The sequence below is a fragment of the Lactuca serriola genome, chromosome 9, assembly GCF_051521515.1.
Source record: "Lactuca serriola cultivar US96UC23 chromosome 9, Lser_US96UC23_V15, whole genome shotgun sequence".
Lineage (NCBI taxonomy): Eukaryota > Viridiplantae > Streptophyta > Magnoliopsida > Asterales > Asteraceae > Lactuca > Lactuca serriola.
The window spans coordinates 192,939,673-192,963,878 of record NC_136416.1 but is presented as its reverse complement, the minus strand read 5'-3'; the positions used below and the strand labels follow the sequence as shown (position 1 = coordinate 192,963,878).

Genomic DNA, 24,206 nt, shown 5'->3' with positions numbered 1-24,206 from the left:
AAGCATATGGGACACGATTCATGATGTCTCACATAAAGACTAAACCAGTCTTTTGCTATAATATGTCCATTTCAATTTGCCAAGTTCTCATAATTCAGATTATGAAAAGGATTGCCGTAATCATAACCGAATTTTAGAACGCAAATAATGGACCCATATACAGAATTTCCTTATGTTGAGCCATTCCAACATGAAATATATATATATATATATATATATATATATATATATCCTTGACTAAATGATTAAAACCTCACGAATTAAGCTTGTAGATTTGAGATGAAGTATAATTTCCTCTCCCTTAATTATAGCAAAACAACCTTTTTCCCAATTGAAACCTTTTGTTTTCTATAATTAACATTTCTAACTTGCAACCTTTATGATAATTATCATGCTCCCACTAACATGATGATTATTAGCATAACACTTATGCTCCCACTAGCTTTGACATGTACTCAGAAATCAACTGACTTCGTTACCAAAGTTCATATTTCTGATACTAGATTGTTTTGATAAAACTTTATATACACCTTCCCATAGATAGCACACTTGTGTGTCTAAACAATTATGAAGAGGTATGCCGTAATCATAATGGTTAGACCTTTTTGTCATTTCTCACAAGTCCAGGTTAGTGTGCCGGTAAACCACACACGCTCCACTAACAACTTTGAGAATGCAAATATCACAATTGCTATCTAGCTAAAATCTACTTAGTGAAAGTGTTTCCTCACCATCATTTTCATGAATCGGAGAGAAACCTTATGACACTTAGATTTATATGGTGTATGAGTTCCTACCCATATAAATTTGTCAAAACCATAATCACAAGACAAAGATAATGACAAATCCAAAACCATATGGACTGAACTCAATCTTAATTTCTTGCCACCTGGCAGCTCAAGGGCCTACCATTGCTTCCAAGTTGTTGTGCAACAAATTGAGAACTCTAAGAACTTATATGCATAGCAAACTTACTGGAATGGGCACAAAATATGTCGACACGATAGATTGTAAACCTCAAGTCGTGTGCTAGTGAAGAACTTCAGGTTTTATTCTTGATTATTTCTTGAGACTTTCAAGACCTTTAAGACTCCTACTGTCCTCTTGACCTATAAGACTCCCTTTTCAAACATCCAAGAGATAGTGTGGATTCTAATCAAGACAAACACTTCACACAATTGGCCTAAGTTGGTCTTTGTTTTATCCAAAACATCACAACTTACCAATTTCAAATGTACAAGAGTAGAAAACTTTTACTCTTACATTTGACAAGTGTTTTAAACCTTCTTTTGAGACATGTCACTCAAGTTACAATCTTGGAGTATGACTCTAAGACTTGTATTGGAACGAAGTATGACTCATCTTCTTGATTTAACCATTTCAACAATTCAAGTTCCTCTTCTTAGTCATAAGAATGCACTAAGATTTCCTTTGAGAAATAATTTTGATATGGTTTCTTAATCATTAAGATGATCACAAAACTGATACTAAAGTACTCTCCCATCTTTTCAGATTTGAGAAACTTTTATCCTTCTGCCTAAGTTGATTCTTCTTATTCGCTCTGCCATACATTGGAACGTTTTTCCAATGTCTCAGAATTACACTTAAGCATGTAAGTATAGTCATATTTACTGAGCTTTAGTAAACTATGACGAATAGTCTTATCAACCTTTTGTGGTGGACTTAATCAGTGCACAATAATATGTACTCGATCCTTTAGTCCTTTACTTGACTCACACATCCATGTGAACAAGTAATTAGTCTTAATTTTCCAAAACTTAAAAGTTCTCATTCATCATGCTATACAACTTGCATGATTCCAAGTTTCGGTCCAATTGAAACTTGGGTGATGAGAATCTTTCCTTATTTGGTAAATCTAGACATTACCACAAATGAAAGAATCAATTTCATATTTCCACTCTTGCTCCTAATGGAATCATATAAGCAACAATTTTTCCTCAAATGCCATTGTAAGGATATTTTTAAAAATAAATAAAATAAAAATTTTTTCCTTTTATTTTAAACCTTTGCGGAAAAACTTATCCTTACAATCCATATGAAAACTTGTTGTTATCTATTCCTAGGCAATATCTCATAACTCCTAAGAAGTAGCTCAGGAATCCGATCTTCAAACTACGCGATAGAAATCCATCTACGCGATCAGATTCAACATATTCTTTCTTTAAGTTTCTTCATTTTTCTTTGATTCTTAAAACATCACCATGTGACCCAGTCACATCATGTATCAATAATCTCATAATAGAAACTTAACAGAGTTAGATAGTGGACTTTACCTGAAGTAGAGTCAAACTTATTGACTTTAACATCCTTAGGTAAATTTGGCAGCTTCGCAACCAATGCCCCTTCCTTTGGCAATATAAACATATGGACCCTTTGATAATGGTACACGAGACTATCATAGACTTAGCTTTTCTCTTTACCATTTGGTCAACCGAATTGACTATGGCCGATCCCTTTCCACTGGGAAGAGAGAGCTTTACTAGATATCATTGTCAATGTCCAAAAAGTTTAGGAAGTTGATCTTAACAAATAGATAAGATCATTAAGGGTCTTGTCATAGTCTGTTTCATAGGTGTCCCAAAGGAACTCACTATGTGACTTAGAAAGTGATTGAACCACCAACTTTCTCAAGACTTTGACACCCAACTCTCCCGGCTTGTCAATATGTGACTACATCTCCAAGATGTGTTCACACCTAGACCTTGCCTTGCCAATAGGGCTTGAGTGACCTTAAACTGTTCAAGAACTTGTGGGTTAGGGAGAATAGTTGGAGGAGGAGAAAGAAGTATGATATCCATGGGACATCATCTTCATTAGGAAACCTTGTTTCAAGAGATTTGGGAAGATCATAGGTGTCTAAACCAGACATCTTTTGGGAGATATTCAAGATAGTTGATTTTAAGTCCTTAATATGACACCCAATATGAAATATTAAGGCTAGGACCCAACAAACTATTTTATAACTTAGAAGAGGTATGCCGTAATCCAAGCTATAAAATATTTGAAGGTAGGTGAATGACGATTCACCAATTTCCACCAAGATAAACGAAATGTATTATTAGGTTTTAATTGGTTTTGAAACTCCTAGATCTTTGAGATTCATTGAAATGTTCAAAGGCATGTTTCAATCTCGAGTGTGCCCTTCAGGTTTTGTGACTGGGATGCCGAGGATCACAAAACAAGGTGTGAAGTAACCATGCAAATCACTTGGTACCCTTAATAAATTACTCCTCAATCGATGTGCCGGTTAACCACACACGCTCCATCGATACTATGATAAATATTAAGTCACCCTTTACCTACCTTGTTAAGTCCAAGTTAGTGTGCCGGTTAACCACACACGCTCCACTAACGACTTAGACAAAGTGTAAAGTGTAATTTCATGGGTTAGCACCTTATTCACATTTTTCCTAAGTAACTAAGATTGGGTATTATTAAGAGTTTAGTTACTTAGTATTTATCATTAATACTTTTAATGAAGGGAGAATTTATAAGTCCTTGTCTTACCCGTTTGGCTAACGACCCTCCACCAGTCAAGCAAGCGGTGGGTGAGAGTGGACACCCATTAAGTTGTCATTTTATAGGCAACAACCTTATACCCACCTTATAGACCGGCTTCGTGAATGAAGCGTACTAGCGGTAAGACTGACTTTACTCTTATACATATATATATATATATATATATATATATATATATATATATATATATTATTAACTTATAATATTATAAAGTATAAGGGTTGAATTTTAACTTTTAAAATTCTAAAGGCTAACTTGGAATTAAAGTATTCATAAGGAAAACTTTTCAAATTCCAAAACTTGAGGGCAAGTTTTGAAACTATTCAAAACTAATTAATTTCATAACTTATGTGTTTAAAGTAGTTTTAATCCAAAAACTCTTCAAGTTCCATAACTTGAGGACAAGTTATGGAAGACTTTAAACTAATAAAAGAACTAACTTTTCTTTATTTTATAACTTATGGATTTAATTATGGTTACATATTTATTCTTTAATGAAGTGACTCTTGAACTTCCATAACTTAAGGACAAGTTATGGAGTCATAAAAAATTATTCAATGACACAAGACTCTTCATTTTGTAACCATTGCCAACTTTTATGAGTTTTATGAGTCTTTAATGTGACTCTTCATGTAACTTGAGGAAAAGTTACACAAACACATTTTATACTCAACTCTTAGATTAAAATGGATTGAAAACAACTATTTCAATTAACTTTTCTATTAATCTAAGCAACTCATAAGAACAAGATAATTCAAATCAAACTTTTACATGTAATTAGTCTAAACCTTAAACTAATACAAAACATGAATCTATTGACAATTATCTTTGAAAATGGATTAGCATGAACATTACCACATCAAAAACAAGTTTATAAGTTCAAAAACAACTTAGGGTAATGTTCCTAGTCCATTTCTAGCCAAAAACCTCGAAAATATGCTGTTTGGGGCTCCTACTCGGCGAGTTCATCAGTGGACTCGGCGAGTCCAGTGCCTAGAAAGCCAGAAAATCGAGTTTTTCAGCATTTTTCAGCAATTTGCATCAAGTATAATTGAAAACAAGCCTAGGCTCTGATACCACTGTAGGGTTTTGAGCATTCTAACACCCCTAAGTGTACATGCAACCCTAAATACCTTGGATCTATGTTTTCTCTATTATACATGCAAATAAGAACTTCCAAGGTATTATCCTAATCTAGCATACAAAACAATGAGTGTAACAAGATAGAATACATACCTCTTTGATGTAGAAAGTCTTCATGAAGCTTGAGTGCCTAGCTCCAATAGTGTGGAAGCCTCAAATGGAATCACAATCACCAAAACACTTAGAATAGCTTGAGAGAATTCTACAACTCATGAAATCGGCTAGCCTTTTCACTTCACACACTAGTGGCCAATTTTGGTCAAGAATAAGATGCTTATATAGTTAGGGTTACACCATGTAAACCCTAATTGACATGGCCTTTCATTTCCATGATCCATGGGTACAAATACACCATGGAGCATCCATGGACCATCCTATGGGTTTTAGCCCAACTTGATTATCCATGGAGCATTAGCCCACTATACAAGTATGGATGATTTACACAATCAACCCATATATTTAATTAGTCTTCTTTTGATCACTTAATTAATCCTAGATTAATTATTGATCAATAATAATTAAATAATCTTATTATTCTTATTATTAATATACTAGAACTTATAATATATTAATAACCATAAGTGTCTTATTTCTCTCATTATAGTCTATCCAAGCGCATGATGGTATGCAACCCAAATGGACCATGCCGGGTCGGGTCAAGTCTTACCAATTATAGTTATGGACTTAGACATAAATCCAACACATCCAGACTTATCAGTGTCTCATCACTGATAAGTGTATCACCTTTTGCAGTAATATGGAATCCATAGTAATGCTCAGGAGCATTCCTAACCCTTGTGGAACGCCTCAGAGGTACAAACTTGTCAATTGGCTCAACAGGAGTTTCCTCCTCAAGTTGAGGGCTAGGGTTTGAAGTTCCTTCACCGCTTGACTCTTGAATTTATTCAAGATCAACTTGCCTCCCACTGTTTCCTTGGCTTATGAACTCTCTCTCTCTCTAAAGAAAGCCCTCCTAGCTACAAAGACCACATTTTCACTAGGTCTGTAGAAGAGGTAACCAAAGGATTGTTGTGGGTAGCCGATGAAAATACACCTCTCGCTTCGAGGTTCGAGCTTATCATGAGTCTCGCGTCTCACGAAAGCCTCGCAACCCCAAATCTTGATGTGGTCTAGTTTACCATTCCACATCTCGTGAGGAGTTTTGGCAACTTTCTTTGTAGGGACTAGATTAAGGATATGGGCGGCAGTCTCTAAGGCATACCCCAAAAATGAGATTGGTAGCGAAGCTCGACTCATCATGGAACGGACCATATCCAACAAGGTTCGATTTCGCCTCTCAGCTACACCATTCAACTGTGGTGTCCTGGGAGGTGTCAATTGTGAGACAATCCCACATTCCCTAAGATAGTCGAGGAACTCTAAACTAAGATACTCACCACCTCGATCGGATCGAAGCATCTTAATGTTCCTGCCCAAATGATTCTCGACTTCCTGTTTAAATTCCTTAAACCTTTCGAAAGTCTCTGACTTATGCTTGATTAAGTAGACATATCCATATCTACTGTAATCATCTGTAAAAGTCAAATAATAACGATTATCATCCCTTGTGGCATGTTTGAAGGTCCCACACACATCCGTGTGTACAAGATCCAACAAACCTTCACCCCTCTCACAAGAACCTGTGAAGGGTGACTTTGCCATTTTTCCAAGTAAGCATGATTCGCAACTATCATCTGACTTTAGGTCAAATGACTCCAAGACTCCATCCTTTTGGAGTTGGCCTATGCGTTTCTTGCTTATATGTCCAAGACGACAGTACCATAATGATTCTTTATCCAAGTTACTATTAACAGAATCAATACACAATACATTATTTCCTAAGTTATCTACAACAGACACAACTTCATACACACCATCACAAGGTAATGCTTTAAAATAAAGAACATTATTAAAGAAAGCATCAATAGAACCAACTTCATTATTAAATGAAAAGGTAAACCCATGTTTGTACAATGCATGAAAGGAAAAAATGTTTCTTTCCATTTCTGGCGAATAACAACATTTATTCAAATCTAAATTTAACCGACTACTTAGCGACAAAGTATAAACTCCAATCTTGGTGACAGGTGTAACTTTCGAATTCCCCATGATTAAGTTTATTCTTCCTTGCTCCACATTCTCACTTCTTCTTAGTCCTTGAAGTCACAACAAATATGAATACCACAACCGGTATCAAGGACCCAAGATTTAGAATGGGGTGAGTTATTAGAAATGATAGTGTAAATACCTGCATGGTTGGGTTTAACTTTCCCATCCTTCACATCTTGCTGGTATTTTGGGCAGTTCCGCTTCCAATGTGATTTTTCATGGCAATAGAAGCATTCAGCCTCTTTTGGGTCAGAAGAAGGAGTGACGAAACCTTTCTTGGTTCCACTTGAAGAAGAGCCATCAAGAGTCCGAGCCTTGGTACCCTTTGAAGAGCTCTTTCTCTTCTTCCCTCGACTTTTCCCGATTGCCAAAACCGGAGTGGAGTTTGGAGTAGGAGTGTTAACAACCGACTTCCCCTTAAGACCTGTTTCAGTGGTCTTGAGAAGTCCCTGAAGTTTGCTGAGTGTGACCTCTTCCTTATTCATGTGATATGTCATGCGGAATTGATCATAGCACGATGGTAAGGAGTGCAAAATGATATCTATTGCAAGCTCCTCAGGGAAGTTCACATTAAGCTTCAGCAATCGATCCACATATTTTCTGCATGTGGCTCGTGACAGATTCCCCGTCCTTCATCATGGTTGTTATCATGGAGCAGATGATTTCATACCTCTCTTGTCGTGCACTTTGATGGTATCTTTCCATCAGATCTTGGTGCATTTCATAAGGGTAGAAATCCTCATAGGACTTTTGGAGTTCCGCTGTCATCGTGGCCATCATGATGCATGCCACTTTGGTAGCATCCCTTTCATGTGCCTGAAAGTCAGCGATCTCCTGGGGAGTTGTAGTGATCTCATCAATCTCCTTAAGCTCCTTGTCAATGACATATTCTTTGTCCTCGTAGTGGGTAATCATCCTGATGTTTCTGATCCACTCATTGAAGTTGGATCCATCAAAAGTGACTTTCCCACACAAGTTCATAAGCGTAAAGGAGCCATTAGGATTAGAGCCAGAAGCAGCATTGTTTGAAGACATCTGAAAGAAGAGGACAAGATTAGTTAAGATATTAAGAGAGTCCTTAATAAAACACCCAAATGTAATATTAAGGCTAGGATCCAATCACAATATATTATAACTTAGAAGAGGTATGCCGTAATCCAAGCTATAACATATTTGAAAGGTAGGTGAATGACGATTCACCAATTTCCACCATGAAAACCGAAATATTAAATATTAGGTTTTGATTGATTCTTAGAAATTCCTAGATTCTTTGAGATTCAATGAACTTTTCAAAGGCATGTTCCAATCTCGAGTGTGCCCTCCAAGTTTTGTGACTGGGATACCGAGGATCACAAAACGAGGTGTGAAGTAACCATGCAAATCACTTGGTACCCTTAAAGTTTATCACTCAATCGATGTGCCGGTAAACCACACACGCTCCACCGATACTATAATAAACCTTAAGTCACCCTTTACCTACCTTGTTAAGTCCAAGTTAGTGTGCCGGTTAACCACACACGCTCCACCAACGACTTAAACAAAGTGTAAAGTGTAATTTCATGGATTAGCACCTTATTCACATTTTTCCTAAAGTAACTAAGATTGGGAATTTAATAAAACATTTAGTTACTTTATAATATTCATCATACTTTTAATGAGAATTTATAAGTCCTTGTCCTACCCGTTCGGCTAACGACCCTCCACCAGTCAAGCGAGCGGTGGGTGAGAGTGGACACCCATTAAGTTGCCATTTTATACGCAACAACCTTATACCCACCTTATAGACCGACTTCGTGAATGAGGCGTACTAGCGGTAAGACGACTTTGTTCTTATACATACATACATACATATATATATATATATATATATATATATATATATATATATATATATATATAATTATTAAATCATAATAATATAAGTATAAGGGTTGAATTTTAACTTTTAAAATTCTAAGGGTTGGAACTAAAGTTTTAATCAAGACTTTACTTGTTCCAAAACTTGAGGGCAAGTTTTGTAAACTTTCAAAACTTTTCATTTCTTGTAACTTATGAGTTTAATAGAGTAATAAAAATGAAGACTCTTCATTTTTCTAACTCTTGTGTTCTTTTAATGGTTTTAATTTAAGTGACTTTTGGTTTTCCATAACTTGAGGACAAGTTATGGACTCCATTAAAACACATTATGATCAAGAATTAAACTACCACATAGGTTACAAATAATTCCTATGATCATCTAAACATCATAAGATCAAGAACATGAATATGAACACTTTCATGAATCAAAATTACACTTAAAACTTTGTAATTTTGATAACTAGTTGTTGTAAATGGATTAACAAGGACATTACACCATCTAAAACGAGTTTTCAAGTACCAAAACAGTTTAGGGTAATGTTTCTAGTCCATTTCCAACAACTAAAGTCGAAAATCTGCACTCTGTGGCTCCTACTCGTCGAGTGCATGAACCTACTCGGCAAGTAGGTTGAAGATACAAGTGAACTCGGCGAGTCCCCCCATGGACTCAGCGAGTTCATCAGGCAGACAGCAAGCTTTTCGACTTTTTTTCAACTTTTAAGCACAAATAACAAACAAACAAGCCTAGGCTCTGATACCACTGATGGGTTTTGAGCATTCTAACACTTCCTAAGTGTACATGCAACCCTAATAACCTTGGATCTATGTTTGTCTAATTATCATGCAAAGTTGAATTCCAAGGTTATATTCCTATCTAGCATACATGGGGAACAATTTTTAACTTGAATGAAAGATAGAATAAATTACCTTGTTGTTGCTTATGTTCCTTGAAACCTTGTGAGCCTAGCACCCCAAGTGTGATGCCTCAAATGCTTCACACAACACCAAATGCTCTTGGAAAGACTTTTGAGAGAATATACACTTCTTGAAATCGTCCTAGCCCTCTTGTTTCATATGTGTAGCCGATTTTGGTGGAGAATGGGATTCTTATATAGTGTTGACACATCTAGGGTTACACCATGTAAACCTTAATGTGTCATGACTCTTCATTTCCATGACCCATGGGTTTGTAACTCCCATGGAGCATCCTATGGGTGGAACCCAACTTGATAATCCATGGAGCCTCTTAGCCCACTATACAAGATATGGATGATTTACATAATCAATCCATATATTTAATTAGTTATCTTTTGATCACCTAATTAATTCTAAATTAATTCTTGATCAAACTAATCAAATAATATTATTAATATATTAGAACTTATAATATATTAATAATCTCCAAGTGTTATTTCTCTCATTTAGTCTATCCAATTGCATGGTGTCATGCAACCCAAATGGACCATGCCGGGTCAGGTCAAGTACTGACCATAAATAGTTATGGACTTAGACACCTTATCCAACAGTTTATACTTTAAAGAATATGTGAGAATATCACAAGTAAAAGGAATAGGGAAAATAATATTTTACTTCAGCGGTAACGCTGCTGACTAAAGGTAAATAAACCATAGACTCCAGGTGGTATGGAATGAGCCATACGCCTCACAAAGTCTAAAAGAGCGGTATACAGACTCCAGGTGGTATTGAATGAACCAATATGCCTCGCAAAGTCGAAAAGAGTAGTATACAGACTCCAGGTGGTATTGAATGAACCAATACGCCTCGCAAAGTCTAAAAGTGTCTTTAATCCTAAGCAGGTTTATTTAGAGATTTAAAACGTGGCCTAGTGTATGATTAGGGGGATATATATATATATATATATATATATATATATATATATATATATATATATATAAGGATTATTTTATATACGGAGAATACCATGAATTATAAGATGACTCTAGAGGTACTCGTAACCATACTGATTGACAATCGAATACTTGACGACCTGCTGGCGTCGGAGGGAAATCTGTGTCATGAGGGTGTATCTCATGCTTTGATTTCTATAAACCTTTCCTTTTACTAAGAGTATATGTTTTAGCGTATAGATGTAACTAGGTTTTCCTTCATGAGTGTTATAGTGGGTTCTCCTTCCTGAATGTTATAGTGGGTTCTCCTTCCTGAACATTATAGTGGGTTCTCCTTCGTGAATGTTATAGTGGGTTTCTAAACTATACCTATTATAGTTTACTTAAGAGGTTATCTAGATGCCTTTGCTACCCAAAGGTGATGAATCTACTGAGAGGACTTTTATGACTATATATGTATACATGATAGATAACTAATATTTAGACGACCTTCGGACGGATAACCATTACCCTAAAGCCACATCCAAACAAGGAAAAGGAATTAAAGCGAGTTAGCCTTCCTAAGTCCTTTAAACGTTACTTATATAACTATACATATACAGACATTCATTTAACCATACAAGAATACAACATAAGTTTTGGTAAAACCTTTGGAAATACTTATAAATAAGAATTTATTAAGCTAAAAAGGGGTTTTTACACTTTAAAAGAGATTCGAAAACAAGATTTGAAAACCTTTAACTGGATGAAGCAGTTTATCATGCAAAAATCTATAAATAATGATTTATGACTTGATGTCAGTTTATAAAAACAAGATTCGAAAACCTTTGGCTGGATGAAAACAGTTTAACATACAGAAATCTATTTGCTAGACAGTTATTAATAACATGCGATGGATATAATAACTTACTAGTTCAACTTGTATCCCCCCTATAAAAGCATTTAAAATCATTTAAAAATGTTGATTAAGGGGTATGAACTCACCTGACGTGGGTGATTCGGATGAACGGACGGTATAGGATACTAAGTGTCAAGTGAGGACTTGACCACACACGCGAATCCTATTTAACAAGTAATGATACATTTAAGTATCTAATTAGTCACTTAATAACTAATTATACAAGTAATGACATCCTAATACATGAAAACACTTTACCACAAGTGCTAGGAGTACCAAGGGTTGCATATAAAGAGAGTATGGCCTAACATTGGAGTTTACTCCTCAAATGGTGGCCCTTAGGGGTGTTTACAGTTTCAAGACCATTTCCCCCATGAGTTTACGGCCGTAAACTCATGGTAATGGTGTCATTGGGTATTCTAAGGTCTTATCCCACTCAAGGAATTATGCTAGACTCGAATCAAGGGTTATGGAAGCGATTGGGGTTTGAAATGAACCCTTTGTGGAGTTTACGGTTCTTGGACCACTCCTTGGGGAGTTTACGGTCGTAAACACATGATTTTAAGGCTGTAAACTCATGTTTGCCCCTTCCTTATGTGTTTTGGTGTATCTAGGTTAAGCATGCAAAGTTATAGACACTTATGCAAGCCATAGAAGGTGTTAAGGGCACTTAAACACCCTTAGAAGGTTTTTTACAGTTTTGGAGGCCTTACCAAACTGTAAACTCATGTAACATGGGGATTTTGATTATTTCTGAGTGTAAACAAGATCATATTAAGCACACAAGAAGCTAGGACAAGTGCACTTACAATCTAGGAGCTTGAATGATCGATTTTGGCCAAGAAGACTAGTGCGTGTTCTTGGTGTTCTTGATGAATACTTGAAGATCTATGAAAAAGACAAGATTTCATGGATGATATCGTATAAAAACACTAGATTAAGTGTTATATGAACGAATATAGCAAGAAAACACTTACATTTTGGCGGATTTGACGGGAAAGTGATATGATACTTGAGAGAGAATTCTTGGTGTTTTTAAAGTTGGAAGTGTCAAATGAGTTGAAAATGACTAAGTGTCAAATTTATACTCTTTGGGGTTTACGGCCGTAAACTCCATGTTTACGTCCGTAAACTCCAACTTTTGGAGTTTCGCGACTTACGTGATATACGACAAACTCTAAAGTATGCTTCCTTTTATTTATCCGCTGACGAATATAAAATAAAATATTCAAACGGACTTAAAACCGGCCAAAAATGCTTTGAGATGAATTTGGATAATTTTTGAAGTGCTTGACTGCGGAGTCAAAACAAATGGAAATTTCAGGTTGTCACAAAAGACTCACCTCAAACTGCTAAAACAACCAGATAAATACTCGGACTGGTGATCCGGGTAATCTCCGCACTAAATACCATCAACTAATACCCTAATTAATAATTAGGTCATAAACCGTAACCGGGAATCTATTTCATTTTTCCAACTCCCAGGGTAAAAGACCATTTTCCCCTTTCCTTACTTGAACCAATAACCGAGGCCCAACCCAATGGACTAAAAACCCAATATGTCCTAAATTCCTATATGATACCCAAAGCCCATTATGGGCCCAAATCCAAGAAGGCCCAAAGCCTAACAATGGCCTAAAGTCACAAATACTAGTGGACCAACAAGGCCCAAAACCCTAATAGTCCAAATATGGCCCAAACCACAAAAGTCAACAACTATTGATTACGCCCAGCTTACTCAGACTTACGCCATATGTACGCCACATTTGGATCATTTGAAGTAGTTTATGGCTAGATCTTCCTAGTTCGACTTTGGACCCTTTTTAAGTGTTCAAGGCTCCAATATTTTTAGTATAGAGTGCTAGATCTTGCATTTTGTCCCATTTTCTTCTTGAACTTGTTGGATGGGATGGTGAGACTTCATAATGGTTGCAACTTTATAAATCTTTTGATCATTTGAAGTAGTTTATGGTTTGGATCTAAGGTTTGGTGGTATGTTTGTACCATCCATAAGATTTTGGTCATAAAACCCAATTTGACCTAAGTTTAGTCCAAGACTTGCATTTAAGGTTGTAGACCTCGTTACTCGGTACCTGTTCGGCCGACTACTGAGTAGCGAGTACTCAGGAGTACTCGGGAGTACTTGGATTTAGTAATTCATGCATAAATATTTTTAGGGAACTTATATATATCAAAATCATAAGTTAAATCTTAATTTGATTGAAATATATAACAAAATTGGATACATGTGAATATATAAAAACTGAAAAACACACAATGGTTTCACTTCGTGAACAATTACTGAAAATCTAAGATATATATGTAGTAATATTCACATGTGTGTGTTAAATAATAAATCGTTAAGTATATTATATGTATTAATCACCGAGTTGACCGGGTTTTATAATAGTACTCGTAATGGGCCGATCGGGGAGTACTCGGGATTTTGTAACTCGCCTTGGTAAGAGGCCGAGAAGCGAGTACTCCGAGGAGTAATCGGCCAACTCGGCGAGTTTTACAACACTGCTTGCATTGGATATGTAAGTCTAATAAGCATCAATCTTTAGGATGGTTTTAGTGTTATAAACTCTTCTGGAACAAACGGGCTCAAGACTTACGGGATTAAGTACTTCTCGATTAAGCCTATGTCATGGTTATGCTTTGTGGAACTAAGACTTGAGATCTACACCTTTTGGTGGATCTCAAGGGATAAAGTTGGAAACTTTATGCCTTTAGACAACAATAATGATCGGATTTGGGGTTTAGAACCTCTAGGATTAAAGACTTTGGCTTAACTCATTAAGACATTTTGGATCCAGTTCCCACAGCGTGATGACTACGAAAGCGTGACGACTATGGAAAATGCATATGTTTTTTCGTTTGGGGGTCACGACGTCGCAAGTAAACTTTGACTGTTGACTTTCACTCTTGACTTGCGTTGACTTTTGGTCAAAGCTACTTTTGTGACCACAATTAGCCTTTTTACACATTTATATAATTCGTTTTGATTTAAAAATATATTAATTTAGGTTATAATTTATGTTTTTCATGGAATAAATAACTAGAAATCAAAATTTTAGATAAAAAAAAAACACTAAACATGGCCAAAAGTTACACCCATATGGGTATCCAATGTTTCAAAGTTTACAGCCTCTAGTTGTTTTTTTAACTAAATTATTATTATAATGATATAATTTTGTAATCGTAGTAAATACATCGATTACTTAATAAAATTATAAATATAAAAAAAAAATAAGGAGTGGATATATAATGCTAATTGTCATGCATTACTTCTAATTGTTATCAATAAAAAATGGAAAATAGTACCATACTTATGGTTATATTTACTTAAATTTTAACATATTTATAATTATTTATTTAAATTTGTTTGTATTTAACTATTTATATATCATGTCTATTAATGTTCTTTGCAAGAAAAAATTTATAAGAAAATTCAAAAATATAAAACTAAACAACCCAACCCAACCGGATCTAAGCAATTTGACCTAAAGACTTTAGACATGCCTGTACAATGGAATTGTTTATTCCGTATCCATGCAAAATGAAAAATAAGAAATCGTGTTTGTTTTGCTAGTTGGAATAGAATGGGCCTAAAGGAATGTAATTCCCTCAATTCCATTAATTATTGTACTTTTAATAACACAATTCATATATATATATATATATATATATATATATATATATATATATATATATATATATATATATATATATTTTCCTACCTTATCTACAGTAAAGTAGCTAGGGTTTTGGCAGATTTGGTCCACAACTTTTCCAAATATCTCATTTTTTGCCTTTCTTGCTTTTATGGGCAGTTTATGTCGTTTTCTATAAAGTTTCTCAACACGTGTTATTTTCATTTTCCTTCACCGTTTTGTCGCCCAATGTTTAGATTTCTGTTTCTGAACCTTTCTCCACCGCCTCATCTCAACACCGTCTATTGTACCATCTGCTCCCCCACCCACTGTCTCCATTTACGTCTCCTCCACCGATTAGCGTAAGTGGGAGAAGAAGACGCCTCCACCGATTCCACTCAATATCGGTAAGTGGGAGAAGATGTCCACAGATCAGCGATGAATGGATCGACAACGCCTTCCATCATCTTCACCAGGTCGATGGTTCTTCTGCTTCACGCAACCGTCCGGTTACCCGACTTTCTCTCTCTCTCTCTCTCTCTCTCTCTCTCTCTCTCTCTCCTTTAATTCTTTTCTTCTGCAATTCCTTTCTGCAATTCTGATCCCGACTGTCCAGTTACCCACTTCTGTTGTTTCTCTTTATTTTTATCTATTCCTTCGTTTTGGGGTACGATTTCGTCGCCCTACAGAGGATTGATGCAAAATAACTTCAAATCACAGGAATAGATTTGGGGAAAGGTAATGACAATAAGCTGAGACACAAATTACAGGATTTTGCTATTTCATTACACCTTTCTTCTTACAGGTTTCATCAGAGATAACAACAGGTGAGATTCGATCTTTAGAAACACAACACAGCTACGAACGAAGAGAAAATATGGGAGAAGAACAACAACATCAAGACGAGAAAGCGAACAAGGACTTAGGTCAGTTCTCAAAACCAACTATACAGTGGTTAAAGTAATTTCGCAGTTTATACATGTTTTGTTGTAACTTGGGATGCCACTGTTCAACCAATTTACTCTTTTTCCTGTATGTTTCATACATTACTTTTATCTGTGGTAAATTACATGATGAAGTCAGCAACACAGGGCAGGGCGAGCTGGGCCACTGCCCAGGGCATCATTACGAAGAGGGGCATAACGATTTGTCTACCTCTTATGGGCATATAAACTTTCGGCACAAATTTTGCTCCATAGACATGAGGCATCCGACACAGTGAAGCACAGAAGCAGCAAAAAGGCAGCTGCCAATCACGCTAAAAAATCAGAAAACGTGGATTCGATCAGGCGAAATAATCACGCCTAAAATCAGAAATCGATTGCCCCAGTATTGCAAGCTAACGGTAAAAAAAATATTACGTTTTTATTCTTTGGTTATAAATCAAATTACTTGAATACCTTACTATCAAATCTGAAATTATAACCCGAAATCAGAAACATAAATCTTATTCTTTATGTTTTGATTCTTTTCTTTCAAGAATTTTGAATGCATAGTGTAGTCGTGTGTGGCTGGTCTATGCCAGTTTGTAGAATCTCAAATCTAAAAAGAGGAATCTTGGCAACTTTTGTAGTTTTATGATTTTGGTTTTATATGTTGATCAAATGTTATGATTTTTGTATTTTATTATTATAGCTTAAACCGGACGATTTTGCCCTTGATATGAGTTTGGTTGAGGACTTTATCTAGAGCTGCCGACTGGAATGTACTTTTGATCCAAGTTGGACAATTTTGCCCCTGAAGATGGTATTTGCAATTTCAAGTGGATTTAGGTGTTGCTTGTAATCTTGCTGAGCTGTTATGCTAGTAGGTGTTATCTCAACTATATAAATGCAATTTCAAGTGCATTTTGATCATCTATTTGTACAAGTCATTGCCATTAAAAATGTTATTTTATAATGGTTCTTCAATGTTTTTCCACTTCGCTTGGTTTTTAGTTTAATAGGATTGGAATACTTTTAGAAATTAGTCTTCGACTAATAGTCTAAATATTGATATGGAATTGAAAAACAAATGTATTTGGGCTATTTTGTTTGGTTTTTAATTTGGTTGTTTGTTAATGGGATTACTGTATTCTGTTTAAGCTATTAGGATTAGGATTTAGGGCCATTTTTTTTTACTTTTTGAGTCAAGTTTATAAATTACTCTGTATCATCCAACTTCAAATTTGTTAATTTTTTTCGGTAACTTTGTTTTGAAAGGTCTAAATAAAAATTGACTCTAAATAAAAACTTTATTAGTATTTTTGTTTATAAATTTATGTTGCTAATGGGTTTGGTCTATATATATATATATATATATATATATATATATATATATATATATATATATATATATATATATATATATAGGGGCATTATCGAGTCTCTTTCGCCCGGGGCACGAAAAACGAATAGACCATCCCTGAACACATGTATTTCATTGTACATATATTAACATCAATTTTTTAAACCATTCATTTGTTAGAAGAACTCCCAAAAGATAATGAAAATTTGATGATTTACATGGTCTGTTATCTAGCAAGCCAGGTACCATTTTTTGTTTTCTATATTTTTTTTAGTTATATCTTCTACTATGAAATCATATTTGTAGGTATTTTCACATTCATCCATTAGTATCACATCTATGTGCATCAATCTACTGTACAAGCCCAAGGTTCTTTAGTTCTACATCCTTTCAAGGTATCAATATTTTAATATTCTATAACATATCCTTTTGTAGTATTTTTTGACATTGATTCATTAAGTAATAAAATAATTATTATTTTCTTTTCCGTTTCAAAGCAGATAAATTGCTTGCTAATCTTTTGGAGCCACTAATATGTGAAGTCTTCATCGAATATTCACAAATTTCAGGTTCTAATCTTCTAAAAATCTGTAATTATTTATCCATTAGACAAAGCTATGAACTAGAGCTGATAAGTTCAGCTCATGTGCAGCCTGGAAAGAATAAATTAGAGTCCACTGAGGATGTTGGAGCAAAGAATAAATTAGGGGTCGTTTGATAGTTGCTGACTAAGAAAGTGCTGATTGAGAAAGGTCTGTCTGAGTAATAAGTTCTGACTGAGTAAGAAACTATGCTGTTTGATTATACATCTGAGTGAATGTGCTGACTGATACAAAATGACCATTTTACCCTCATGCTCTTTATAATAATAATAATAATAATAATAATAATAATAAAAGCAATAATAATAATAATAATAATAATAATAATAATAATAATAATAATAATAATAATAATAATAATAATAATAAAAGTAATAATAATAATAATAATAATAATAATAATAATAATAATAATGTATACAAAAAACTTCCAGCATAATTGACATTAAATATACTATTTTAGAGATTAAAACACAAAAAACCCTTTAGCTTGCTGGTAAACATCATTCTATGTATAGAGGAGACCCGAGTTCAATTCTCGTAACCTCCAATTACACTTGTTTTTATCCAAGGCCAAGGGTATTATTGTAAAATCTTGCTTTCTTTCTCAGTCAGCCTCCTGCCAACTCCTTTCTCAGTCAGACATTTCTTACCGAGTCAGATGACCAGAATTGGATTATCAAACACATTTTGCTGACCGAGTCAGCAAAAAACGTCTGACTTGACTCGGTCAGACGCATATCAAACGGGGCCTTAGAGTACACTGAAAAAGACCTGAAAGAAAAAGAAGAGGAACTTCAAGATTTGGAAGCGCTTAATGCCTTAATCAAGCATTGATAATCAAATAAAGATCAACCAATGATTAATTACAGGGTGCTCACAAAGAGATGATTTCTGTGAGCTTCTTTTCTTCCAACTGTTCTATGCATTTGTAATAAATCATGTTTATAAATTTATGATTATAATTCTAATTACATTTTATCCCCCGAAAGAAGCCTCATGTTTTTTGGTCAATTGATCTTTCATATAAAGTTTGTTGCTTCTGTTAAATGCAGAAGCTTTGTCTAAACGGATTCTTGATTTGATGATATTTGGATGGAATTACTAGGGAAAATTTAGCAAGTCGCCTCCAAGTACGCAACTATTTTCTTGAAAATGCTTTTTTTTTGTTGAGTGGATAAATAATGTTTGTTTGGAATAAATGACCGTCTTACCCTTATTTTTACTATGGAGTTTATAAGTAAATTTGAAAAAAAATGTTAATTTTTGGTGAGTAAATGAGGAAAGATAGGTTTTCTTTTTCCAATTATCTGATTAATAGAATGTCAATGAATTTATTTTTGTTTTTTCTTTCATTTTGTTGACTAGATATCTGTCTGCCGACATGGTCATGACACAACAGTTATAGTAGCTCTACAATTTTGCATGTAGCAGTTGGCTAAGAAACTAATGAATTTGCTAGAAGATAATAAAGGTACAATATGGTCAACTTTCTTTATATATTTATTTGGTTTTTAAAGCCTAAACCCTTTTGGCACATATCTGTCAAAATTTGTAACGAAACTATATGATACTTGCTCTTAAAGTTGGGGATTAATTGAGTCTATTTTCTCTAAAAGTTTGGGATCAATTGATTCTATTTCACTAATTGTTGATTACATTTTTGTATCAAGTCATTCAATTTTAGCATATGACACATGATAAATTAGTATTTACATTGGTGGTGATTCAAGCAAGTTTTTGATGTGCCTAAGATTTGTAAATCGTCCTTTTAAGTGTAAAAATGACTAGAGTGCAAGTAATCTCAAAATCTATGTTTTTGTGCTTATTGCAAACTGTGGGGTTAGTTTTTGAGGTTAAGCCTATTGCATTTCAGATTAACCACACGTATTTTTTTTTATTGAATTAAACACCAACAAATTTCAGTTTGTAGAATTTGAGACCATGTGTTATATATTTATTAATATGCTTTTTTGAAACTAAACATATTTAAATTTGTTTTAAAGTTCAAACTTAGTTTTGGGGCACAAAAGAAGGACGACAACGTTTTGGTGCTTGATTTGGTCCTTTTGTATACCTGATTTTTATAACTTTTGTTGCAAAAATTCAGTTGTAGTTTTGGTCATTTTTCTGAAGTGTCGTAACAATTTTGATCCTTTGTACCAAATAAATGACTATAGTTGTATTTTTTTACTCTTAAATAAATATTTGTGATTTAATCTAATTTTGTGAATTCAAAGTTATACTAAATAACAAATTTCTATAAAAAATAAAAATAAAAAAAAGGTAAATATAGTCATTTTTCATGGAAGGAGGACGAAAATCATTAAGGGAACTGAAATAAGGAACAATATTGCAGAACCTGACCAAAATCAGGCCTAATTGACCAAAAATGTAATTTACACTTCGGGATTATATGTTCAGAAGTCGATATTAATATCTTTAAGTGATATTATTGATATATTGTTGTTAACTATATTTTTTTATTACTCTGAAGTTTGTAATAATATTTCAGGTTCATACATTGTTAACAGGAAACCCATACATTGAAGTAGATTTAGGATGTTTGAATGCAGAGGACGAACAAAACGAGAATTACCAAATTTCATGGTAAGAAAATCCAAATCACAATGGGACAAATTATATTATGTACTTTTGAATACCAATTGGTTCATTTGGAAGTACTCAATGATCTGAATTGAGAATATGATAGATGAATTTTTATTGAATCCTAACACAAAAAATATATTTTGAAGTGCATCAGGTATGATATTAGTCTTCAATATAAACAAACAGAATGTTAAAATGGTTATTTACAACTTTTTTGTTTCTGTCAAGTTCAGGCCCTTGCATCTGAAAGAGAACTTATATTCATGTTGCTCAACCCGAATGATCCAACAATGGAGCACATAAATTCCAATAATTTTCATAGCACATTTGCTGGTAAGAGAACAATGTTATTCTGACTCAATTTGTTTGCATATTGTTGTATTAAATTCAATTTAATGTTTATTTTTTTCAGCTTTGAATCCATCCTTCTAGAGCAATTGATCAGAACAGAATAGAGAAAGCTATAATGTTTTTTGTGGATTAAGAAGTGGAGTTGTTAAGACTATTGAGACTCGCCAAAAATTTGATGATAATGAGAGTATATTTGTCTTTTTTCTTTTGGCAGTTGTATACATCTTATTCTACTCTTTTTGGATACAATATTTGATCTCCTATAAAAAGATGTAAAAACATGACATTTAACCTATTTTGCTTGCTTTGTGTGTTTGTAATATTAGATGAATAAGTGGATTTAACTTGATTTTGCTGTGTGGTCAGTAAAAACTATTATCTCACATTCTTTATATTCGCTCCAAATTACAGTCTTTATATTCTCCAACGTAACACTCTTGGGATTCATAATTGATATCAAAATCTTTTTCACCTATTTATATATTGTTAGACTGTAACATCCAAAATTTTCAACCAATTTAAACTTTTCAAAAACAACCCATATTTGTTAATTTATTACAAAAAGGTTTTCAATTCATTTATTATCAGAGTATTTCCCAGAACCACATCATAAACACATAAAACATGAGGAGCGGTACGATCATGCATTCGTCTTGCCACGATCTCCTAAAGTACCTGAAACAATACACTGAAAACTGTAAGCCCGAAAGCTTAGTGAGTTACCCCCAAAATACCAACCACATATAATGAACAAAAGGTACTTAATTAGTTTATAATTTCATTTTTCAGCAACAATTACATGCTCGGATGGAAAAGGAAGCGGAACTAGCGATTGGAGGCTTGGATCTTGCATTTTGAAGAAAGAAGGATGTTGCTGGACAACTTGACCCCGCGTCGGTGTTTTGGTCATATCTCATGAACCGTAACTCCGATTGACGAGATTCAAAATGTTCTGAAACGTAGACACAATTTCGGACGACTTTCATGTTTTGAGAAAATGCTGATTCGAAACGTACTCGGCGAGTAGGGTCGATTACTTGGTGAGTTATATCGAACTTTCACGATTCTGGACGCGTTGACTTGCCGTACACGGGTTTTAAGTGATGTACTCGGCGAGTAGGTCACTGGACTCACCGAGTAGCCTCTGTTTTGTGAAAATCTATATAAAGGGACTTTCAGATCGATACCCTAGCATGGAGAGAAACCCTAGGAGGCTGAGAAACGATTGGAAGTGCTGCTAGGTCGTGAGGAACTGAAGAATCAACCCTACATTCAATTGTGAAGAGAATCAAGACAATCTTGGTTTATTCTTAGTAACTTTTTGATTTGAATCATGTTTACATACTTTGATTTCGTTTTTGAGTTTATGTTTACTGCAATCATGAGCTAAAAACTTATTCTTCTATTAGGGTAGACAATTTTGTGAACATGGATTGATTATTTGAGTAGGATTAATTTTAATTGGTAATTATGTTTTGTTAAGCTTGTTAAAGAACCTTATGTGTTGACAATAACTATTCTTCTGTTAATAAATCAGTAATTAAGTTGTATGAACATCTCTTAGTTATTAATTTCATATGATTTATTGTGACCACATAGTTGTATGTCTAGGAATAACGAACGTAAAACTAGAATTAACTAGAAGATAGGTAAGTTAATGTGTAAGCTTGTGTGATACACCGTCAACAAGAGGTTAATTGAATCACCAATTTGATTAGCTAATTACAAGTCTTACTTAACCCGAATCAATAATCTAGGAAACCCGTTAATTTAGACAACTGGCCATTGCTTGAATTAATTTGTTTTCTAAGAATTAGGAATAGCGAACGTGAACCTAATTATCTTAATCGGTAGCCAATGAAGAATTAATCCGATACATTAAAATCATCCATGGAACAAATGAGTCGTACCTAAACAGAAGTCCTCTTTACTATTGAATTTAGTTGGTAATTAATTGTTTTAGTTGCTAGTTATTCTAATTAAGTTTCTAGTCTTGTAAAACTAGAGAAAACCCCCTTTTTGTTATTTGTTTTATTTAGATAATATTAGCATTTATTTTAATTGTTTACCGTTCCCTGTGTTCGATACCCTACTTGCTTGAACTATATTACTAATCGATAGGTACACTGCCTTTCGTGTGTTTATTTTGTGTCTAAGTTAGTAGGATTAAAACTAGTTGGTTTTATACACATCATCCACTCTCCGAGCCTCGGCACGTCTGGTCCGCCCTCGTGGGGCCTACAGCGTATCCGGACTGCTCACTGGGCCTTCGGGATATCCGGTCCACCCTGTGTATGTTGGCCTACAACACAAAGCAGGATCCGCCTCAACCCAACCCCAGTCAACCGACCATGCGCACATAAACATATAATCGTATAGCAATTCATCACTAATCAACCGATCTAGCATATCACATACATAACACACTTTAACCAAGATACCGACCTAACCGGTCACTAACATAGCATCATCCTATATACCAGCATTCCGACCTAACCGGTCACTAACATAGCATCATCCTATATACCAGGATTCCGACCTTAACCAGGTCTCGAACATATACCATCCTAACTACCAGGATGCAAACATATAGCAAAGCAATACCATAACAACGACCCGGATTTCCATCCGATAAAGGGCCGGCCATGGTGCCTTAGACCATGTTGATATAGTGATGATAACTCACCTCGCAACTGCTGACTGAAGAGATAAGATCACGCTGCTCCAACCTTCGGCACGAACTCCACCACTGATCATTACCAAAAGACTAAACTCAATAAATACCAATAATTACCAAAGTACCCTTGGAAGTCCACTGGTCAACTCTTGGTCAAAGTCAAAGTCCTCAGTCAAAGTCAACCTTCCTGTGTGACCCTACTCACCGAGTCGCCCCGTCGACTCGCCGAGTCCCACAATTCTGAGTCCCTTCTCGCTCAACTCACCGAGTCATCCCTCGACTCACCGATTCACCGTTCAACCAGAAAAAGGTTAGGACTCCACGACCAGACTCGCCGAGTCCAAGAACAGACTCGCTGAGTCCAAGACAATATTCAACAGACTCGCCGAGTTGTTCTTCCAACTCGTCGAGTCCATGCCAACCTTCAACCAACTCGCCGAGTTCACCCATGGAACTCGCCGAGTCTCTTTAGTTCTCATTCCATACAGAGGCTTTCCAATCCATGTAAGGGCTCAAATCCCTAGATCTACCCTTATACAAGCCATTCCTCACGTAAAGTGGCAAACTTTACGTGAACTCCAGGAGCTTTGAGCCCAAAATGCTCTAGGG

General features: G+C 34.9%; 1 long non-coding RNA gene across 7 annotated transcripts; it reads left to right on the top strand.

Annotated features, from left to right (window-relative positions):
* Positions 1-15,240: 15,240 nt before the first annotated feature.
* On the top strand, positions 15,241-21,252 carry LOC145074611 (uncharacterized). 7 transcript variants are annotated; one of them, XR_013691933.1, is made up of 13 exons: positions 15,244-15,809; positions 15,877-15,997; positions 16,151-16,416; positions 16,707-16,877; positions 17,664-17,752; positions 17,858-17,926; positions 18,010-18,066; positions 18,719-18,855; positions 19,015-19,092; positions 19,328-19,433; positions 20,475-20,569; positions 20,803-20,902; positions 20,982-21,252. It is a non-coding gene; the product is annotated as an uncharacterized LOC145074611 (long non-coding RNA). The 7 variants fall into 7 exon arrangements; XR_013691937.1 differs by having other exon boundaries at positions 15,241-15,809; positions 15,877-16,416; positions 17,855-17,926; XR_013691932.1 differs by having other exon boundaries at positions 15,877-16,416.
* Positions 21,253-24,206: the final 2,954 nt, after the last annotated feature.